This window comes from Manacus vitellinus, unplaced genomic scaffold (genome assembly GCF_001715985.3).
Source record: "Manacus vitellinus isolate BGI_N305 unplaced genomic scaffold, ASM171598v3 scaffold_39_pilon, whole genome shotgun sequence".
Taxonomy (NCBI): Eukaryota; Metazoa; Chordata; class Aves; order Passeriformes; family Pipridae; genus Manacus; species Manacus vitellinus.
In genome coordinates this window covers 3,908,246-3,927,388 of record NW_021940534.1, presented here as the reverse complement: position 1 = coordinate 3,927,388, position 19,143 = coordinate 3,908,246, and the positions used below count along the sequence as shown (strand labels likewise).

General features: G+C 42.7%; 1 protein-coding gene across 2 annotated transcripts in view; it reads left to right on the top strand.

Moving 5' to 3' along the window:
• The window catches only part of ATXN1 (ataxin 1), a 290,966-nt gene that overhangs the window by 236,356 nt on the left and 35,467 nt on the right, over positions 1–19,143 (top strand). For both annotated transcript variants that reach the window (XM_018077640.1, XM_008922279.2), the window contains 2 exons: positions 2,454–2,579; positions 3,234–3,382. The gene's annotated coding sequence lies outside the window, so the exon portion shown is untranslated. The remainder of the gene's footprint in view (positions 1–2,453; positions 2,580–3,233; positions 3,383–19,143) is intronic.

The following is a 19,143-nucleotide window of genomic DNA, read 5'->3' as shown; positions in this document are numbered from 1 at the left end:
AGAAGTCTATGATGGGAAAGTCCACAAAATGCTTTTGAGTGTGCAGTATTCCCATATACAGTGTACAACAGAAATGTTGATCCTAACCCATTCCTTCTGCCATGGGAGCACTCTGTGAAGGAGCTGTCTCTGTGGTTTTCAGTTGGCCAACAAGACTGCTCCCCTCTACTCCTGCCTTCCTGGGAAAAAGCTGTATCCTAAGCCTAGATGCCCTGAAGGGGAAGAGATGGGACACAGGATCATCAGAGAGGAAGCTGGTTCACTGCAGTCATCTCTGCTTCCTGGCATCCTAGCCAGGATGTGTCTGTTGCAGCCTTCTGAAGGAGGGCAGCTCTCCAGGGAACATCTCTTTCTGCTGGCCAGCCTCCACCGACTGGAGCGGAGTACTAGCAGAAGTCAGAATAAGATCTTGAAGGCAAAAGTCTCAACAGTAGTGAGAGTAGTTGGATTTTCCTTCACCGGGTGATGCATTGGAGATTCAGTTGCAGGTTTGTGTGTGGTTCACCAGAGATATCACACTGCATTCATTCTGGATCAGACAGGGCTGAGTTTTCTCCATTATAAACAAACTTCTGAGTCTCCTTACTAGTTGAGTATCTGAAATATTTGAGCACTTTGCCTTTTTTTTGACTACTTGGCATTTTTTGCTTGCATGCACTGTAGCAGCTTTCATAGAGGAGGAACTTTTATTTCACCACTATCTTTCTAAATACCCTTTTCTTTTTTTTACTGTACCTAATCAATCTTGCTGTGTTACTAAGAGCAACATCCCTGTCGGCCAGTCAAAAAGCTGGAAGTCTTACATGGCCTGGTGTGTAGCTGGGCACAAAGCTCCCTTTCATGGCTTCGGCTGGCTGCATTATCAGCCGTACCGAGATCACAGTCCTGATAAAATGGTGTTGAAAGCACTGAGAGTTTCAGGCTTTGTGCTCTCTGCTGAAGGGATAATTTTAGAATGTTCTTCCCCTTGATAATAGTAATTTTACAGCAATGTAACTGTTGAATTTTAGAGTTAGATCAGTGTAAATGAAGGCAGAATCAGATCATTTTTTCTGAGGCAAAGAAAACTCTTCATATCAGCAGATATAAATGTATTAAAAAATCCAAATGTGCATACACACACAAAAATCTACATCTTCTTAAGGCAAGACTGTAAATAATTAATATAATAACCTGCTTACAAATTTAATCTAGGTATATTAAGTTAGTCAAGACATTTCAGATTAGTCCTCTTCTTTTTTATCTTGTTTTGCTTTCTGTAGCTACATGAATGCAGGTAACTTCCACCTGCCTGAAGAACAAGAAAGCATTTTTCCTTCTGGTTTGAGGGCTGCGTTTTCAAAAGGATCTTATACCTCTCTTCCAGCTTTCCAGGCATGTTTTTCTATGGGGTTTTTGTTCATATTTTTCAGTGTTTCCAAAAAGAAAAATGCGACACCTTATATACACATTCTTAGGGGCAATTTTTGCAGCTCTTTGCAAATAAAGCATTTTGAGGCTTCTTGCAAGGTGATTGTACTAAACAAATGTAGTAAATAATCCTGAAATTGCAATGTGCCTCATTTACACTTGAATGGAATTACTTAGATGTGGGATGTTGCTGGTACAAGTGGCTCCAAGTACACTGTTCAGTTTTGTGTTCACTAATACAGGCAGCTTTATCTCTTGCTTATATAAAAAGCATGACACTTTCAAAAGGATTCAAATCTCACTTGACTCTGCTCTTCTATGGACGACTAAAGTTAGGGACCTAAATAAAGCTGGTCCAATAGTCAAAGGTGCTGAACAACTGCATCTTCTGTTTAAGTAACAAGTAGATGCAGCTGCTTGGCACAGATAAAAATCAAGTTTTTTTCAGGTTCCTAAAAATGGATTTAGAAGCCTAATTAAAGTATACAAGGTTCAAAAATGCTGGTCCACACAAAGACTGTGTTTGGCAATGAACTGAGTGGGGACACAGATGTGCTCTGATGTTTGTGCAGAGCTACCTGCAGGCCCTTCATGGAGTAGTGCAGGACCTAGAAAAGGCCTTCAAAATGCTGAATGCACAGAGTTATGGAAATTCATCAGGGAATTTGAGGACCTGCAGTACCCAAAATCATTTTGCCTCTTGCAAACAGAGATCATGAGTTAGAATCCACAAGTTTAGTCATGAAAGACTAAAAAAGTGAGTTTTGCTTCTCCAGAACGTACTGACTGCCTCTTACAAACACCTTTTTGCATTCTGGCTTGCTTGTGGGTACTGTGGGTCATCTTATCAGAGGTGAACATAGCTAGTTCAGCTGTGGTTCAGGTGAAGAAACCAGGTTAAAATTTGGCCTTCTGTACCAAATGGCCATCCTACCTGGATGCAGGATCTAAAAAATCCTTGCCGCAGTTTATCTATTTGTAAAGGCTTAGCAATTTTGCAATAGCTGATTTTTTTTCTTTTCCTTCTTTTTTTTTTTTTTCAGTAGATGAAGGTACAGTGATACAGTACCCTAAAACTTCCCTCGCATGGGCAATTCAATGAGTGTCTCAGAAGGCACTATATGTATTTGCATATGAGCTGTGGAAGTAACACGTTTGCCAGAAACAAGGTGAGCCAGCTGTTGTTCTGTCTTCATGATGTAGAAATGTGTTGTTAGATCTGGTAGTGCAATGGCAAAATCTTCTGCTGTGTTGGTGATGTCCACCTAGTTCCCTGCTACTGCCAGAGGCTTGCCCTGGGTTGGGGACTGTTCCATATGCATTAAGGCAAGATCGCTGAGTCCTCCAAAAAGTAAGTTTACATTTATGTTTAAAGGGAATAGAACAGCGATTCCTGTATGCAGCTTGTCAGCCAGCCCTCTGAACTTGTGTTAGATTTATTGCACTTATCTAATCTCTGAGCAAACCCTATGCACCAGTGACAGCAGCGTTTAGATGCCATTTGCACAGCAGTGAAGTCTGAGACAACATGACATTTAAATTAGCGTTCTGCTCATTGATAGGTAAGGACAGATGCTGTAGAATGTAGTAAACCCTTCCTGCATCTGCTGCATTGTAGGATTCTGTGTGTAGTGTTGTGTTATGGCTAAGGGACCTGTTAAGTCATACCAGATAAATTTGGTTAATAAGCAGTGGCTTAGCCCACCATTCCTTTGGGTGTGTGTCATGTTAGACAGTATTTCCAGAGGCAGGTCAGCAGGCAAACATCTGGTGAGTGCAGAGATGGACTTTGGGGATGAGTGTATGACACTGATTGATTTCAGGGGAAAGGTCCTCTGAGGATTGTACAACTCATCATGTGCTTAAGAGATTACTGCTATCACCTGTGTGTTTCTGAATAATGGAAGAGAAGTGCTCTTGGTCACGCAGCTGAAAAGGTTCTTGAGCACCTACTGCCGGTGTGTTGACATGGGTAAGTTATTCTGGTGGGACTGACATTGACTTATGACCTTGTATTATGGCAGAAGTCTTTTTCCCTCAGTGTTACCAGAGATAGTGCATATCTCCCTTGGTTTTGCCCTTATTATGTCCTTTTTTGAAATTTGTGCCTGCTCACAGCTGGGTTTAGACAGGGTATAATGTCCTCAGATCATAGATTATGAGGAAAAAATAAACACAAAGTTGCATACACAGCTTCATTTTAATTTTAGGAGAAGAGTTTGGAAGATCTGAGAGTAAAATTTAGCACAGAATTTTTAGATTAAAAAAAAGTATATATTCTTCGCTTGGCTTGCCTTTGAGCATTTTGTTAAAAGTACTAAAAGAACTGTTTTAATGAAGCATAAAAATTGATTGTTTCTTGCCAGGAGGGATCGTCTTCAATCTTCAGATACTAAAGACTTCGTGAGAACCACAAGAAGAATATCTTCTTGAATCATTTACATTTTTCCCCTTTTGCAGGCTTATGTAACCATGCAGAAAATCTAATAATAAGTGTGCTATTAGTATCCAGTGTGGCACCTTCTGCAAAGTGAGGTGTCATGTTATTACAAATAATGGTGCAGAAATGTTGTAGATGTGGAGAACTTCCGTATGTGGCTTATTTGAGTAATCTTTATCAAAAAAGATCTTGCGCTAATTGAATCCATCTTTGCCTCTGTTTTACAATTCTGTTTTATTGTTTGAGGGAGGAAGAGCCTGGCTGCTTGCTTTTGTTTCTGTGAAGTCTGGCATGCTATTAATGGTGTTGGAAGGAATAGGCTAGTAGCAGTACTGAGAAACCAGGTGTCTTGTGGTCTTTTATTTTTACGTACATGCCCACCCCTTCTTTGTTCACCCACCCACAGTCTCTTGAGGTTTAAAGCTGACCTACAAGCATCCCTTTTTGTTCTGATCTCAAGTGCCTTCAGCAGGGATTGTCAGCCTTGTGATGAACACGGTCACAGGCAGGGCTACCAGGCTGATCTGCATGTATAACCTTGATGCCAATGAGTTCAAACTCAACTTGGCTTCACAGTCCTCACTGGTGGGACTGCAGGGTTAGCTTTATTATGGGCAGACTACTGAGCAGCAGCAAGCAACCTGCAGGGTCTTTTCTTCTATTGAGACTTTGTCTTTTTTTTTTCTTTTTTCTTTCCTTTTTTTTTCCTGTTCCTGTCACCCTCATATTCTGCCAACAGCAATACCCACACCTAAAGCATCGCTCCGCTTTGCAGTGACTACAGCGTGATCACTCCATAAGCAGTTCCCTACATCCTGGCATCTCTTCCACTGATTTTGTGCAAGTTGTGCACTCGTTTCTCCAGGTGAATATTGGGAGCATAAGTCCTTTCCTTTGTGGTTACTACTGTGTGCCTTGAAGACACCATTAAAAAACTATAGTAACGAAAAATGTTATGCTAGTTTTGTGTAAATCACCTCTCTAACCTGACCCCTGAAAGAAGGGAGAGCATGATAATGCCATTGATGGCATCTCCCTGCTCCTGGAGTGCCAATGTGCTTTTCTTACCAAAATGATTGAAATGCTGTTCCCCCGGTTGAGTTTTGCCAGTGAATGAGCCCTGCTGTGGTCATACCACAGCCTGTCTCACTCAGTGACAAGCATTTATTCTTAAGAAGCTGACAGTCCCAAGTTTAACAATGAGTTTAAATCTGAGTGTGGCCCAAGAAACAAAGAAAGTAACCATAACCTTGCCAGTCTCATCCCCCAGCAGTTTGGAGTAACCTACACTTTGGACTTGAAGGCTTTACAAGGTGGTGATTGATAAAGAATGGTTTGGGATAGGAGGTAACCTAACTGTTGCCATCAATTGCTTTCATAAGCAATAAGTCACTGAAAAAAAGAGTAATACCCCCACCCCAAAGCACACAAGAAAGAGCCTGGCCGTTTGCTGTAATCTAGCATGAAACAGCTAAGGAAAACAGTGCATTTTGCAAAAGTGTTCAGTACCCTGCATAGGAGTTCCAGCTTGGGATATTGAATGTGTCTGTTATTGTAACAGCTGATATCATTCATTCAGTAACATGTAAAAGATTGTGCACAGTGGTTGTGCTCTGGGGTTGTTTTACTGTTGTTTCCTCCTGTGTGTTTTCCTAGACAATTTAGCACTTTGTGGTAGGGACATAATCCTGCAAGTTACTGAGAACCATGAAATCCCATTAAAACCAGTGCATTCAGCTCCTTGACAAATTGTAGCTTTATTTGATGCAGGTTGTGGAGGTGCTTTGGCAATAGAAATAAAGCTATTTTTAAAGGTCGCTGTGTTGTAAGCTTTTATAAAGCTGTACTCGCACAATGGATCTTTCTTAAATCTGTACTTCTCCCTGCTAATCCTAGAGACTTATTTCTTTCCCCTTTGGTGTTCTTGCTTTGATTTTTTTTTTCCTTTTTCCTTAATAATGTATTTTCTTTCATGACTTCTCCTATTTCCTTAGCTTTACAGCCCTTCTCCTACTTGGGTGGGTCTTTTTATGTCTTTGTTAGCTGGGAATTGTTTCCCAGCAGTGGTAACTATGGAACTCCTGAGGTCTCTGCCACTTGAAATGCTCATTCAGAACCATATTGGATAATTTCCTGGCCCATTTCCCTTCTGTTTTACTTTTAAACAGGCGATAAGTTTGTTTACAGAAGCTAGGGCGGTTGATGCCAACCTGAAGGAGGGTTGTATTCACACGGTGGGAGGGCTGAGCTGAGTGACCGTGATGCTCTGTGCTTACACTAATGAAGAGGGAAGCTATTACAGTCTTCAGATCTAGAGCCCAGTACAATCTTGAGCTCTTTTTGGGAAAGCTTGGATTTTTCTGCTTTGGAGTCATTTAGCATAAGGTATTTGTACTGTTGTCATATGTTTCCTTTCAATTCGTTTTTATAATAAGGATAGCAGTTTACCTCAAAACTATTATTCAGGAGTCATTTAGAGGTTTTCCAGGCCCCTTCTTTGAGAAGAAAACTGATTGTGAAACCTAGGCAATAGAAATTGTTCAGCTGAACTGGCAAAGCCATTCTCCAGCGTCCAGTTCTTGTAAAACTGTCTTTTTGGAGGAACCTCTAGGGAGGTGCAACTCTTCCCTGTAGTTGTAAGGTACAGACCTTTATATTGCAGATGTGTGGCTGTGCATCTGTTTGTGTCATGGAAAGCTTGGTGTTGGAAGTGTACGGTAGCATTTCTGCAGGGGAAGAGCCAGCCCCTTGAATGCTGGAAGGAGAAGATTGCACTCTGATACATTTCTTCTGTGCTTGGGTTTTTGTCCTTTTTGCTCCCTGGTTAGGCTTTATTGGCAAGAGGAGTGTGAGGTCAAGACTGTGCTGTTTATTTTGCTTCTCAGCGAACTGAAAGATACAGCCTTGCCTCGCTGCAGCCTGCCAGGGACCAAACTTAATGGTCAGTGTTTTAATTTAAGCGACACCAGCCGGGAGGCAACCGGCGTAAAGGGTACGCGGTCGGTCAGCCCTTCCTTCCAGCGGTTTGCTGTACATCCAAGGCTATCGACCCCGTGCTCGCAGACGGCACATGTTTGGCCGGTGGCCAGAGGGGAGCTGCTGTGCCAGGAGACCTCAGACTTGGCTGAGCACCCACGCCCGCTGCAGAATCCTCTCGTTGTGGGAGACGTGCTGCTCTGTGGTGGTGCGGGGACCATATTTTGTGTTTTCTGAGGATATGAAAGCTTGTCTGTGTGGCTCTGAGGAAGGCTGGTGGCACTGGTTTAGATTCAAGGCTGCTTTTCAGAAGACAGAAGCATAAGGACTTTGGTCATACATCAGAAACAGAGGCATATGAAAGAAAAGACTATCAGAAAGCTTCTGTCTTTTAACCTAATTGTGTTTCTGCATTGAGAAGATGGCGTGAGACTTGCCATGTGATGGTGAGATGAGCGACATTGTGTGCCAGGAGCTCACGATCACCGCTAGGAAGCTGTGGGGAGGAGCAGCAGGCTCCTTCCCTTCAGGGGTTTCACAAATGAGAGCTTTTTTGGTACTTGGTGATCATCACATTCCCTCTCCCGTGACAGGGAAGGAGGCTGCTCCCCTTTCAGCCTCTCCCACTCGTAAGCTGTTTATTCACATTAAGTGGTGAGGAGGCTGCATCAGCCATACTTCTCTGGTGTCCTTAGTTAACACAAGGCTCTGACAATTGTATCTCTGATTATTCTCTCCCCATCCGTACCTTTTAAAAATATTTCTCTTTATTTGCTGCTTTGTCAGCTATGTAATACTGTACTGGGATCCAAAGGTGCGTGTTAAATAAGGGATTTAAGGCTGCAGGGGATTGAGCTGATCATTATGAGTCTGAGAATGGGACCTGTGAAGCATGTTATCTGAGGCCTCTGTGGATAGTTAAATTAAATGAATGCTTTTGTGATAAACTTTTTTTCAAATTAATCGATTGTGTGAAAGCAGGGACTAAGCTATAGAAGCTGGATGATGAGGGCTGGAGAAACACAGCTGTCGCCTCTTTCCATTGCAATGCCATTAATGAACAGTTAATGACTGACTATATCTCAGTCCAGTGTTTCTGGATTCTTTCCTTTTTTTTATTGTCCTTGTTTAAAGGTGGCTCAGAAAAGAGGCTGATAGGCAGAAGGCATCAGGAAAATGCAGCAGGGAAGCAATGCTGTGCAGCCATCCCAAGATGTCTTGGGACTACCATCAGCCCATTGCTTGCTTAGTGGAGGTGGTCTGTGAGAGAAAGGAGCTGCAAGAAAGGGGTGGAGAGTGACAAGGCTGCAGTATGAACTGCAGCTCATGCCAAAAAGTGGTGTAACAGCTGTTGTGCCTGCAAAAGACCGTTTGCTTTGACGTTTCTTTCCTCTTCTGTAGGGGATGGATCGATTGATAGGCATCGATACAGTGCTCTAGCATATTGTTCGGGCCCATCGGATCTTGCCTTCCCTGCAAATTACACTCTGGATCTTCTTGTGGGAAGCAGGTACAGCTCATGGTTGTGAATCAACATGCCAATGGATGTCACGCAGAGTCAAATGGTAACTCTGGGGCTTGTAGACCACACTGTTTCCATGGGAGACCCAGCTAAGAAGGCACGTAGAGAGGCAGGGAGCCCTACCCCCACAACGTCAAGTCCCTGCCTTGTTTGATCTAATAGTTACTTTTCCAAGTATATTTTAAAAATTGAGTTCTGTTTTATTTTTGCTTGATCATTATCTGTGCTTTAGAAAAGAAAAAATTGGGTTTGTGCCACCAATTTAGGTGAGGAGCAGCTTGAGCTGTGACCTCCTAGGCTCGTCTTGGCCTGTACAGCCACAAGAGGGATGGCATTAGGCAATTGTAGCTCCAAGCAGCAGGGTGGGCATATCAATAGATCTGCCTTCTGCTGGGCTTTGGAAGGTAAATTTTTGATAGGAAACATGTGAGAGGGAGGCAAATCTGGAAGAGGTCTGGTGCAGCAGAAGATAGCAGAGGTTTTCCCTGATCTGCTTTGCAGATATCAGGTGCAGTCTGCATGAGTCAAAGAGGAAGGGACCTAGCTAGGGGACACAGAAGGTGAGATGGGATATATAATACTGCCTTGAGAGTATGAGGGTGGTCTCATCAGCCAAGGGCCAGTTGGCTGCACAGAGAACTAATTTCACTGACTCCTTACATCAGGGTCAATAATATTTGCATCGTCTCACTGGTGGGACGTTATGGTCAAGGCTGATTCTTGCCTTGTTTTCCTGAAGTGGTGTGAACTATCCCTTTGCAAAGGGAGGGGAAAGAATGGGCAGGGGTGTGGGAGTGCTTTCCTCAGCAGTGCACTTTGCAGAAAAAAATGTTACTCCTTTGTGAGGTCTGGACTCCCCAGTGTCTGCAAAGGATGTCATGGGTGGTAACACTACTTACATCTACCCTCTGTTGCTAATGGCCACGGTTTCATCATTCACAGGCAATAAAAAGCTAGTCTTCCATCCCTTTAGCTGTCAGCAGTGGGGTTAGCTTTTTCTTTGTTTGCCTTATCATTGTTTTCTTCATGAATGTAGAGGATGCAGGCTTTCTCCACTCTAGTCACTGTACACTTGGTGTGTGGGGTACGTGTGTATGTTGTTTGGTTCTCTTTCTCTTGCATCAGTAATTTAGAGCAGGGACAGGTTTGTAGCACAGCTATGTGAATTCAGGGGGGAAAAAATAGTGCTACCTGCCTCGTGTTGTCCATTTTCATTCTGCACTGCTCAGTCAAGGCTTTCAATGTGGACGGAGTGGTGGAGTTTGATCAATGAAAATATGTGTGGATAAGATCTCAGCAAAGTTTGAGTCAATGCCTTTCTCACCATCTAAAGATCTTCCAGCCATAAGGGAAAAGTTTCAGGGGCACAGTTTCCTCTATCTGTACATAAAACTGGGAGATCCTGAGATAAATGGGCATAGGGCATTTTACTTCCATCATCTCTCCCCTTTTCTCACTTTGTATGACTTGGAAGTGGCAGCTGTGGTCAGGCTATGAGATGAAAGGTTTTGTGCCTTGTGCATATAGCCTTGATTCTACCCATGAGTTCATGATCTGTGCTCCTTTTAACTTGCTACAAAAGTAGACCTTATTTTTCTGCTATGTGTGGCTCCAGAGCTATCCAGAGGAAAAATACAGTTGTTGGGACATGTCACCCCACGGCTGTTATCTCTACGGGATATGTGTTTGCTACTCATCACTTGATGAGGAGTAGAGGGACTATTTGACAGTACTTCTCCTCACTTCCCAGGAAATCAATTTGACTTGCCATTTTGAATCCTTAAATCTGAAACAATAAACAGCTCCTGCCTTGTACTTAACAGTGTGGGGAGCGAGCAGCTTGTCTGTGTGGTGATGAGGGAGGCTATCGACAGAGGGATGACTTCAGCCAGGCAGTCTGGAGGCAACGTGATTAATTTATTTTCTTCCCTGGTCTGTGAACCCTCTCAGTCACCAGAGCATTGAGACCTTCAGCTGTACAGCGTTCTGGTCTGCCCTTGCACACTCCCCATGACTGCCTGACCTGTGGGACTTTGCTCCGCGCTTAGCTGTGGTCCTGTGCCTAGGCTGTTCCCAGGAGCAGCTCTGTAGATTCAAAAGGTGACGGCTTCAAACCTGGAATCTCCATAATTTATGCTCCCCACGCAAACAAACATGCATATGCCTTTCACACTGCCTGTGTATTAATAGTGACAGAGCAACATGTGTTTTCCACAAGAGCAAGGCACCTGTTGAGGTTGTTCAGGGTCACCAAGCACTGCAGTGATGCTTTACTCCTTTTCTGCAGGCTCCAGCATGTGTTAAATGAGGAGGGGATTGGTTTTTATTAGGCCGAAAGGGGCTGTAGGTGGGGAACCATCCAGACATTGCAAGTCCTCTCACTAGATTCATATGCCGAGCCCAAGAAGGAGGTCAAATCAAGGAGCTCAGGTTGTTACCTGTTTTAGTCTAAATCTGGCATTTGTGATAAGGTAAATGGAAAGTCTCCTAGCAACTGAGGTCAGCATTTGTCCTGTGGTGTGTATGGCACTCCCCTGCGAGATGCACTGATAAATATGTTTTGTTCCATAGGTCCCTGTATCTGCAAGTCTGAAGCCACTGTTGTAGTCACTCTTACCCATTTTAAAGGCTAGAAATGGATTTTAATTAAAGCTCCTCTGATATCACTTAAAAATTATCAGATCCTCAATTACTGGACAAGTAGCTCAAGGGCACGAAGGCTGCCCTTGTTTTATATCATGTACATGAAACAAACTTCGCCCGATATGAAGAGGTGCTGGAAGAAATCCTTAGTACATCTAAGCAATTTACATGTCCCCTATGGCATTGGGGCCATAGGGTCCCTTGGATCTCAGGTGCTCTTAGATGCAGGTTTCACATATGGTATCTTTCACAGATTCCCTTTTTGCAGAGCAGAATCTAGAGCCCTTAGAGAAACAGCTGTGGGTTGACCTTGCAGAAAAGAAGAGAAGCAATGTCCTGAGTGTTTAACCTGGGCACCTTAGAGAAACAGTAGCTGTAAATTGGAAAACCATTTCTATCTGAAACATGATAACTAAGAAGGAACCTCATACATGCTTCCTGAATGTGATGCACCCTCTAAAGAGGCCAAAGCAATTGTAAAGGGCTAGATAGAAAAGGGGGAACAGGATATGTAGCCAACCTCTTTCCACAGGACAGCAATATTTGGAGCTCTGTCTATTTAGGGTACTACGTAAGTTGTGAACAGAACAAGTTGTTTGACGTGCTCCGCCTGCTAATGCATACAGAGTTTTGGAGAATTTAACACTGAAATTTATGGTGATCCTATTGGCAGTGTCATAAGGGGTACCCTGGTCTTTGCAGGTGTGCACAGAGGGAAAGGCATGGCCAGTGGAGGGAAGGTGACAGGCTGAGAGTGGAAATTTTCTTCAGGATCTGCAGATTTCCTGAGAGACCCAAGCTTACACTTGTACTTAGGGGCTTCTCCTGAAGGGCTGAGAGCTCTCAGGTTCCCGAATAATCTCTCCTAGCTGTTTGTTTGTTTTTCCTTAATTTTATTTTACTGGGAGGGACAAGATTTGACCTACAGGAATTCCATTGTTTTAAGGTAATCATCCAAGCTCTGCAGAAAATTTTGATGATAATGTTTAGCAATTTATAAATGCAGGTCATCTTTTAGTTCTCCACAGACCAGATTATACAGATTAAAACTTTGCTGCTAAACAAAAGGGAAACTAACCAGGTAAACCCAAGAGAAAGCATTAAGAAATCAGATTAAGAGAATTACATTCTTTGTAATTTCTATTCTTAACTCACTTAGAATGGACACAAAATGCATCCTTTATATCCCAAAATGTTCAGCCTGGAGTAACTTTGAAAGAATAGCTGTAGGCACAATATATGCCCTGTATTCCTCATTGTAGTTACCATTGTGAAAATCCCTGCTGGTGTTTTCTATTCCCGAGTTTCATCCATCTGAGCAAGTCTGTTCCTGAGGCTCAGCTCAAAGTCAAAAGGGTGAAAAAGCGTTATGTCTACAGAAGAGTCAGAAGGATTTCCAACGTGCTGTGGATCATTAATTTGGCTTCAAAGACGTGTTTTATACTTTGGGATTTTTACAAAGCAGCTACGTGGAGGATTTTTTGCTATTGGCTAGGGCATGTTCCCCACAAGGTAGCCTTGTAAAGCATTTTCTCTGCTAACAGGATCGCAGACAAATAGTTTCTTGCCTTTATCCTCTGCTTTTATCTCTGCCCTCTCCAAGAATTCCTCTTAATTCTTTGCTTGCTCTTTTGGGTGACACAAGGACAGTGAACCTGAAGTGGAAAATGAGAAAAACACAGCGTTAAAACAAGCCAAAGCTGGAATGATTTGCCAGGACTAGGGAGATAACCCTTGCAATTGGGGTAATTTCACAAACATCAGGGGACAAGGTTCAGGAGTAAATCTGTTGTTAACAAATCTGAAAGACAGATTTGCCCTGAAAGTACTGAGTCAGTCAGAAACTGCTAGAGTTTTCTACTGAGTGACATCATCACCAGTATTATTACGAGAAAACAGAATATCAAAAAATATTCTTCAATTTGAGGGGTTTAAAATATCTCATTTCCCTGTTAAAAGTCCATTGAAAAATGACATAGAATGATGTCCAAAAGGACACTTTCTTTCTAAAATAAATGATGATTTTTGATGATGGATGAAACTTAGCTCTTTCTGTTACTTGGCTTGAAGGTGAGTTTTGGGTTTTTTGTGGTTTGGAGGTGGTTCTGTTTCTTTTTTTTCTGGATGGGTCATGCCAGTGCACTGAAAAGCTTGCAAGAGTAGTGATAAGGGTATTGACTTCAGTGCTGGTAACTGAAATGGTAGCAGCTGCCAGCTGTCCACACCCGACCTCCTTGCCATTCCCTCAGCCCATTTTGCTGGTGTTTCAAAGAGGATACATGTCTTTTCCTCAACACCACAGTTTTCATCATGATCTCTTAATGCATGTACCAGTGCTGCTAGTGCCAGTTTGCAGCATCCCCTGAAGAACTCAATACATTTCCCATATGTAAAGGGAAAGTCATAAAAAAGAGTTCTTACTCTGCTGGGATGCAACGAGGTTACATCATTAAAATTTGGAATAGGTTCCTTGTGATTTAAAGATAACTAAACATGTTGTTACCCTGTGAGCAAATGGAGAGTTGGAAACAGGATTGAGAGTCCAGAGTCTAACCACTGAGTCATTCATTCCAAAGAGAAATTATTTCAAGTGCAGCGATTAAATTAAAGAAAAACCGACACGTGGGTGATCAGATAAATATCAATAGCAAATACCAGCAAATAAAGTAAAAACTATCCCCTAGATCTACCAAGATTCTGTAAACTTTTTTGTTAATTTGTACCCTTTCTCTGGAAAAGTTGGTTTTCTCTTAAAACCCAATCTGCAGTACTGCATTGTATGAAGTAGTGTTAAGGAAAAGAAGCATTTGTTATGTATGTTTGTTCACATAAAAAAACCTAACCAAAGTGTACTCTTTCCAGCAAGTTTACAGCATGTATCAGTCACAATCTCACTTGCTTCCCAGGAAGTGTGCCTGTCATTTTGTTGCTGTAGTAATGCACAGTGAGCCTAACTTGGGCTCCAGCTTAAATAAAGTTGCTCGGTTGCACGAAGATCAGTTAGCACAGTTCATTGCATTCAACCTACTCACCGTGCAAAGCACTGGATTCACAGTCTCTGTCCGTTTAAATGCAATTTATGCCTCTACTCTCCCTCAGATAGCTGTGGCTTGGCACAGCGGCAAATACGTCTGGAGTCTCGGTGGCCCAGTTCAGCAAAGAATGTAAGCCTGCCTTTCCAGCAAAGTCACTAAATGTTCTCAGTGGCTGGACTTTAAGCAGACTGGTTCCCCATCGTTTCACATTAAACGACACTCAAGTGGATTTTTAGGTCCGGACCTAAAGAAACACTGGCTTTGATCACTAGTTAGTTAAAGTCACTTGGTCAGTTACTTTGTGCACAGAGATATCCAGTGACTGGATCTGTATTAGAAATGTTGTGTTTAGGCACGGGCAAAGGTTTCTACTAGGGAAAAAAAACATTACTAGGTAAGGAAAATATGTAAAAATTAAAATTGAGTGTTTATACACTTAAGGCTGCTATTTACTTTTATAGATTTGTTTATACATGTTTTGAGGACAACTGCATATGAATCTACCAAACTCTTGACGAACTCCCCTAGAAAAATTCCTAGCAGTTTTTCTTAGGGCTGTTAAAAAGAGAAATAATAATCTAAAAAAAAGGACAGGGTGGAGCAGTTTTTAAGAGATGGCATAGCTGTGGAAAATTGTGTGTGCTTTTCCACCAAAGTTTAAGTAGTGGTAAGTTATGCCATATATAGGGAACAAGCATAACCAGTGCTAAGAAACCATGTTTTGAACAGTTTTAAAGATGCAGAGAATTACTGTCCCCTGCATGTGCTATTAACACCCAGACTTTCCTCTTTGTACAGTTGTTTCTGAAACAGAAGTTAAAGTTTCTCTCTGTAAGATACTGTATTCCATGCAGTTTCCTCTTGGACAGTGGGTTTCCATCTGTTATATTATTCCTAGGACTAACATAAATGGCATCCTGATCATAAGATAGAGAGATGTAGTTTATGTGTGAAAACTGTTACACTCTTCTGGAAAACCACATTAGTGGCCTGGCACTGGTAATGTCTTAATATGGTGCCTAAAAAAGCTTTTTCTGAGGGGAGAACCTCCCAGGATACCAGCAGATGACTTCCAGTTGCATAGCAGTATTGGTGGCAGTAGCCAGATGGCATGTAGTAAAATCCTGAACCAGACAAATTTCACAGAGGTTTTACCTTTCCTTCCTCTGGGGACAGGATTTCATATATGTTTCCAAATCCCACAAAGCTGTGCAGCCCTGGGGAGGATAGGAGCTTGCTTATGGAAGGTGACTGACTGCAACTTCTGGTTTTCCAGTGTATGTCTCCCCTAACTGCAAACAGGGATAACTGGAAAAAGAGTTTGAACTTGGTTCTCCATCCCACTGCTCACAAGTGTTTTGTATTCAGTAGCATAAGTCAAATGATTCCACAGAAACAACAGACATATAAAGAAGGTCGTAAGCAAGAATGAGTTCCTTTCCCTCAGCAAGAGTTGTGTGTACATTATACACCTCACCCCCACTGTGTTCATGCATGGATCTTAAGTGGTGCTGATCAGCTGTCACTCATGTCAGCAGTGCAACTCAGCAGTCACGAGTAGAAACTGCAGAAGTCAGATGAAATCTGCTTTTCTGTTGCTTTACACTGTTTGTGGGTGCCTAGTTGCGTTATTATGACTGCTTTCATAGTTTTTGGCTTTCTGTGAGGTACTGGATGTTGCCCACTGCCAACAGCCTGGGAAGCTAGATGTGGTATCATTGAGGGAGCACTTAATGAAGTGACCAAGAATTCATTCGCTTGGTTTTGCTAGAGGTGTTGTGCAGAGTGACTGCCAAATCATTTCACCAAATGCTTATGGTCTGAAGGGATAGAACAATAAAAGGAAGCCAAACCTGATACACATAAAGATGCAGGGAAAATATGCTGGGTTCATAAACTTGTGGCCCAGTGTCTCCTTCCATCTTCAAAGAAAATTATAGAATCAGCAAAAAAGCTGTTTGTCTCAGTAGTTCTTCATTTAAAATCAGGAAGTGGAAATAGATACACGACAGGTACTAAGGATTTCTTCACTGCATGCATCAATATTCCTTCATTTGTTTCTTACCGCATCTCTTTGTGTTTAAAAATTTAGACAAAAAAGGGTAGTTAATGCTACTATCTCATGATTGCAGCAAGTATTTAATCATGTTTCTGCGATTGCTGAAGAACTGAATTAATCTCTGCAAAGATGTTTTGGGAAAAAAAGGGGTTGGTCAACGGTACATTGTCAGGACATGTTTAAACAGTAACTACAGTGAGATCATGATGATCTGAAAAGAAATATCCTTGGGAATCCAAATATACTGGCCAAATCAAATGTAGGTAGAATTGGCAAGAAAAGATAGAATTGGCTTATCTAGTTGTATTGTTTCTAATGCTCTCCTAACTCATGAGAGAGAGGGAAGCGTAAATGTGAGTGCATTGTGCTCAGCCGGCTGCGGCAACAGGACCTGTTAAAGCCTGGAGGCCTAGGACAAGGCCAGCCTGAGCTCTTTTTTTCTAGATCAGTCTTTGATCTTGACTGCCCTGGAAGAAGACATACCCCTGGGAGAGGACAATGAGACTTCTGCAACTCCCACACAGTCAGGCTTAGTGAAGACCTAGAGAGCTTTTAACACAACTAAATAAACAACCTTTTACCGTAGGGGGTTTTTTTGAAACAGTCTTATGGTGGATGTGTTCAGGCCACTAAAGTGGTCAGTTGTATGGGAGTATGGCTTATTTTCCTGCATTAATTAGATGAGGAAGTTTGTGGTGGGATGTATGCTACGTCTGTAGAAGGTAACTATAATTTTTAATCATAATGGTTTACCCTTCCAGTTCCCAGTGGCACACATCCAGAGTCTGATGGCTGGGAAACACAGTTGTAGCCAAGGACTTCTCTTCAGCATGTTGGAAAGGCTGCTTGCTCTGCTCTCTGTTTCTCCAAACTGGTTACGTGAGTGATCAGTGTGTGTAATGCAGTGACAAAAGTGAGGAGAGGACTTGATGAGGGTGGGGCTGGGAGGATGCTGAGTATCAGGATTGCTTGGAGATACCAGATTATTCCCACATAGGGTAAGGAGCTAGGTTAACATCCTGATGCTGTGTTTAGATCAGGCTTCGGGCCCTGGGCAGGAAGGTAAGTTCCAGCTGGAGGTCACTGTACTTGTCTGCAGTTAAATCACTGTGATGTTTGAAGCAGTCCTGGAAAGCACTGGGTAACATCTGGTCAACAGGAGATGATGCAAATTGCAAAGACTGGTTGGACTGGCCTGGACCTTCTCTAGCTTCCGGGTGCAGGAGTGTGTCTGAATGTGAGGTCCCTGCATGCTTATCAGCATCCACCATTTGTACATGAAAGAAGGAAGCAAGAAGTGATTCAGTTTGCATCAGGGCCCCACACATGGCCTGAGCAACTGTGTGGTCTCCCCTCCTCCTGGTTCCTGCATTTCCCCAGCTCTGCCTACCACAGTTGTCCCTTGCCACTGGGGAGGCGCCCAGTCTTCATTTTGTTTTGCAAAATGTTTAGTCCAACCTAGGAAGCGGAGCATGTTTAAGGAAAACCAAACTGCACATACAACCCCCAGCAGTCTTTTCCTGCCTGCCTGCCAGGCATGAGGGAGAGTCACTGATGGGGTGTGGACAGAGCCACAAGTACTGTCAGCTGGTGACAAAAACACCCTCACCTCTGGAGGCCAGGGACTGGGGGAGATGCTGGGGAAGGGAGCGCTCCAGTGTCATGGCGTAAGGATGGTGGGGCTGTGAGCAAAGACTGTTGGCTCCATCTCGCCAGCTGGCTCACTCAGCAGTTTTTGCAGGAAGTGTGAAGAGAACACATTTCATGGGAGATATTTATCATTACCCTGTACTACTTAAATATAGCCTGTGTAGCAGGTTAGAGCTTGTTAGGCTTTTATCTTCTCAAGTTGGAGGGTGATGTATTAATCTATGAGTGTTGGAGCCTCAAGTGAATTACAGAAAGTCATCCCCAGTGAGTAAAGATAAATGACATTTGGAAATTAACCCATTACATAGTCTTTTCCAATAAAGTGCTTACTGAAATATTAAATTGTAAATGAAGATGCTTCACGTCTCATTTGAAAGTCAGAAAGACACCTATTTGTAATTCCACTACTGGTTTTCTTTTTTTTTCCCTCTCGGAGATTTCATTTCTCCTGAAAGGTTTGGGGCTGACAGCCCCAGAGGACAAAGTCTTCATTAATCCACCAAGCCGTCACAGCAGTTACAATGCAAGCTGCTCTGCACTGTTTATGTGCTGCAGCTTTTGCTGGGAAAGGAGCAGTCCAGAGGGATGCAGCATTAGCTTACATTTTGCAGCGTTCAGCCTCCAAAAAAAAAAGAGTTGTTCAGCTCTTTATTGACCTGCACCTGCATTAATTTAACTGGGTTTAACTGTTCTTGGATTTAAGGTGGCCTGGTGGGCAACACAGACTCACTATAAGGTTTTCAGACAGTATAGGTCCTCCAGGCTCAACCTGACCCAGGATGCACCTTGAAGCTGAGCCTTGCTCAGATATTTAAAAAGTGAACAGTAATACTACAGGGGTGCACACTCAGCCACAAGTGTTACTAGTGTTACCTTGGCAGACCTTGTGGTCCCTAGGTTTGCCACCCCACACCAAAGTAATGGGGTTGCACAGGGGTAAAAACACTCCTGTTATTGCAGGGCAAGTCGTTCTAGTTTTAAAGCAATATAAAATGCATGCAAGTTTCATACAGTACTGTTGGTGAGATTTGTTTTGGAGTAAATATTCCTATATAAATATCCTCGTTGCAGGCTAGGATCTATTTGCATGCTAACAAGAAGGCAGAGACAAAACGTTTTCAAAAATTCTCATCTCCAGCACAGCCATTGCTGTGATGTCGGTTTTTATTCTATGAATGTGGAACTGGACCAAGCCTAACAACATCAGCTCACTTCAGAGAGGTGCCCAGCAGGAATGACTTTCACTTCCAACCTGAGCTGGCTCAAAACCAAGGACCCAGAGGGCAGAACCTCCCCTTCTCATTATCAATTGGTATCAGAGCCAGTTTCCCATTTTCTTTTAGTGCTAGCAGCTTGATGATAACAGAATTATTAAAGCCATATAATGTTAAATATTATGGTAATTAGA